Source organism: Gymnoscopelus microlampas (assembly GCF_963454915.1).
Source record: "Gymnoscopelus microlampas genome assembly, chromosome: 13".
Lineage (NCBI taxonomy): Eukaryota > Metazoa > Chordata > Actinopteri > Myctophiformes > Myctophidae > Gymnoscopelus > Gymnoscopelus microlampas.
This window is the reverse complement of record NC_139950.1, coordinates 8532405-8536619: the sequence shown is the minus strand read 5'-3', so window position 1 is coordinate 8536619 and position 4215 is coordinate 8532405.

Genomic DNA, 4215 nt, shown 5'->3' with positions numbered 1-4215 from the left:
TTTTCCTCCTTGATGCTTTCCATCACTACTTTGAAGGTTTTCTTCTTTTTAGGAGTTTCCACTGAGGTGCTGAAGGTCCCTTTATCTTCAGCAGCACGAGGTCCATCCTGGGCCTGAGGTGGCGATGGAGGTTCATCCTCCTGGGCTGGTTGAGGGGGAGCAGGTTCATCCTCCTGGACTTGTTGAGGTGATTGAGGTGGAGCAAGTTCATCCTCAGGACCAGGTTCAAGTTTAGCCTGAGGTGGTGATGGGGGTGGAGCAGGTCCAGCCTCCTGTGCTTGTTGAGGTGGAGCAGGTCCATCCTCCTGGGCTTGTTGAGGTGAAGCAGGTCCATCCTCCTGGGCTTGTTGAGGTGGAGCAGGTCCATCCTCCTGGGCTTGTTGAGGTGGAGCAGGTCTATCCTCCTGGGCTTGTTGAGGTGGAGCAGGTCCATCCTCCTGGGCTTGTTGAGGTGGAGCAGGTCCATCCTCCTGGGCTTGTTGAGGTGGAGCAGGTCTATCCTCCTGGGCTTGTAGAGGTGGAGTAGGTCCATCCTTCTGGGCTGGTTGAGGTGGAGCGGGTCCATCCTCCTGGGCTTCTTGAACACACCCATTCTTCACCCTCATTCTTCTCAAGACCTTGTTGTTGTTCTCTGTTGTTGCCTTCATCGCGTTCTTCTCTTCTTGCGTGAAGAGCCTTTCAATCAGTGCGTCAACCTCTGCCCATTCATTTTCCTCCTTGATGAAATGGTCTGTTTCTCCTGCTGCTGGCCTTCCCTCCCTGGATTCAGGTGTGATGATATTGGTGGCGGTGGACGATGGCTGTTCAGTTGCATGAACTAACGCTACAACCTGCATGCTGGATGATTTAGGTGTGACGATGTTGGTGGCAGTGGATCTCCTTGCTGACACAAAGAGCTCAGGTGATTCTTCGTCACACGTGAACACGTCGTCTTTACCGTGACGCTGCTCTTTTCTCCTCCATCCAGCAACAGTGTCCCTGATGCTTTCCATCACTACTTTGAAGGTTTTCTTCTTTTTAGGAGTTTCCACTGAGGTGGTGAAGGTCCCTGCATCTTCAGCAGCACAAGGTCCATCCTGGGCCTCAGGTGGCGATGGAGGTTCATCCTCCTGGGCTGGTTGAGGGGGAGCAGGTTCATCCTCCTGGACTTGTTGAGGTGATTGAGGTGGAGCAGGTTCGAGCTTAGCCTGAGGTGGTGATGGTGGTGGAGCAGGTCCATCCTCCTGTGCTTGTTGAGGTGGAGCAGGTCCATCCTCCTGGGCTTGTTGAGGTGGAGCAGGTCCATCCTCCTGGGCTTGTTGAGGTGGAGCAGGTCCATCCTCCTGGGCTTGTTGGGGTGGAGCAGGTCCATCCTCCTGTGCTTGTTGGGGTGGAGCAGGTCCATCCTCCTGGGCTTGTTGAGGGGGAGCAGGTCCATCCTCCTGGGCTTGTTGAGGCAGAGCAGGTCCATCCTCCTGGGCTTGTTGAGGTGGAGCAGGTCCATCCTCCTTGGCTTGTTGAGGGGGAGCAGGTTCAAGCTGGGCCTGAGGTGGTGATGGGGGTGGAGTGCTGATGATGTTTGAATCATCTTCTGAAGTGAAGGTCCCTGCAGTTTCACTCTTTAATTTTCCAAAGAAACGCTTCTTCAGGAACTGAAGGGCTGTTTCTCCTCCTGTTCCCTTCTCCTTGCTGGATCCAGAAGAAGCAGCAGTGTCTGTGCTGCTGCTGCTGCTGCTGCTGCTGCTGTTGTTGTTCTCAGCTTTGAAGAAACGCTTCACCCCTCTCAGGAACCGGGGGACTGAGACACGTTTCTTCACCTTCAGGGACCGGGGGGCTGTTTCTCCTGCTGTTGTCGTTCTGCCCTCCTCCTCACTGGACCCATGGGCAGTGGTGTCTGTAAAGATGCCATGCTCTGCGAATGAATGATCTGTGCTGTTCTCCAACTTGTATGACTTTGATTTGAACATTCTGTTCACTTGTAGCTCACTTGTAGTTAAGGATAGTATAAGACCACTCTAACGTACAGCTGACTTCACAATGAGTTCTGGTGGTCTGTCACCTACCTTTTAAAGACCAACTCAATCAACAAAAAACAAGTGGATACCATGGTAACTGTGAGCTCCATCAACGAGACGTCACGTTTTTTTGCATGGTGTGACGTCACACCATGCAAAAAAATGTGCACGTCACGCCACGTCACCAAAGGCGCCGCGCTGTCACTCAAAGACGGCCTTGGGTGCGTGTTTGTGTACAATGGGCGTGGCCTCCGGATAGAGTGCGGTGGGCTTCGTGGCTCCTACCCTGGGTCTAATGAGTTGGAAATAAACTAAGTATCTGCAGCCTATGCTATTTGAACAATGATGCAAATTTAACATGAGCAAAACATTTTTCGCCTTTTTTTGTGGGGGAAAAAAACATCATTCAATTGGCTGCAAACTTAGAAGAGCGGACTGAACAGACGATAGCGTCAAAACAAATGCGTGTTCTGCATGAATTAATGTATTATTTAAATTTAACAAACCAGTGGTGGAAAAAGTAGGTACTCAAATGTTTTACTTAAGTACAAGTATCGTAGAAGTACTCTGTTAAGTAAAAGTACGGAATTTAAAATGTACTTGAGTAAAAGTACAAAAGTATTGGTATCAAAATGTACATAAACTGACGTTTATGTGTTATTGAATTCTGCTGATCATGACCTAAGAAACGGATTAAAATACTATAGCCTAGTACATAGTTTTAAACGGTAGTGTTTTCAGTGGTGTGGAGTAACTAAGTACATTTACTCTCAAGTACTATACAATTTTGAGGTATTTCTATACGTGGAGTATTTCCAATTTTCAATACTTTTACTTTTACTCCACTACGTCTCAGACGCAAATATTGTACTTTTACTCCACTGAAATTACTTGAAAACGTGAGTTATTTGCTACTCTGTAGATTTTGATTATTATTGCAAAAAAATAGTATTGATACTTTTACTTAAGAGACAATAATGTGAGTACTTTTTCCACCACTGAGTGTTTGTTTTATATCTGTAGATTTGTCGAAGCAAGATTCTTATAATAAACACACGGTGGCGATATTGTTCAAGAGATATGATGTGGTCGTGGCTCAGTGTCTCTCTCTCTCTCTCTCTCTCTCTCTCTCTCTCTCTCTCTCTCTCTCTCATATCATCTTGTTCACACATGGCTTCATGCCTCCTGCAGCGCAGTTGTTTTTCTTTGGAGGATTATGGTGCGATTCTAAGAATCTGACCAAAACGCAGTGACTATGCTGCGTGTGGTGGTGGAGTCTGCCCAGGGCATCCCCAAGAAGAGGCTTGGAGAGCCTGATCCTATTGCTGCAGTTGTGTTTAAAGGTGAGACATCGGTGTGTCTACTCTAGCTGTAGTATACAACCCTCGTAGACGTATGATTCTGACGTTGTAAACGTCAACAAATAGGTCTACGACGGTTGTATACTACAGCTATGTCTACTCTAGATTTTGTTTTAAATAGCAGATCTACAAGCTCATATGTGGGCACTCGGTGCTGCGCAATGAGCTTGTATATATCTGCTATTTTTGAATGGCCAAAGTGTAAAATAATGGTTCTCAAACTTTTTCATGTCAAGGACCCCCAACTTGACACTTATACTTATTGGCCCACGGACCCCCATTTGAAAAGATATGCCAGGGACCCCCATAAGAGAAGATTTGTACAGCCCTAGCAGTGATTTTCAACCATTTTAATTTCAAGGACCCCCAGTTTGACATGCATTAGGCTACTGACCCCATTTAATGGCATTTCTATCTCTGGGACCCCAATTTATATGATAAAATCAATGTTAATTTAACTCTGAGAGTGTAACGGGTCCATTTGGTTCCATTTGGACACTCAGAGTTACAGACCCATAAGGGTCCATTGGTTCCTATATCCTTCATTTAGCTGGGGACCCCCTGGAACTCCCTCAAGGACCCCTGGGGGTCCTTTCCTCAGCCAGGGACTGAGACTATTTAATAACTTTATTTTCCACTGCTATCTTTCTGGCTACAGTAGGCCTAGGCTAGTAGGCTATGTCAGAATGAATACCACCCAACTCACCCCCAATCCAACTCACCCCAAATCAAGCCCAACTCACCCCAGACATCTCACCCCACAGCAGAGCCCATCTCACCCCACAGCAGAACCCATCTCACCCCACAGCAGAGCCCATCTCACCCCACACCACGGTTAAAGTTTTAAATACTGTCTCTAC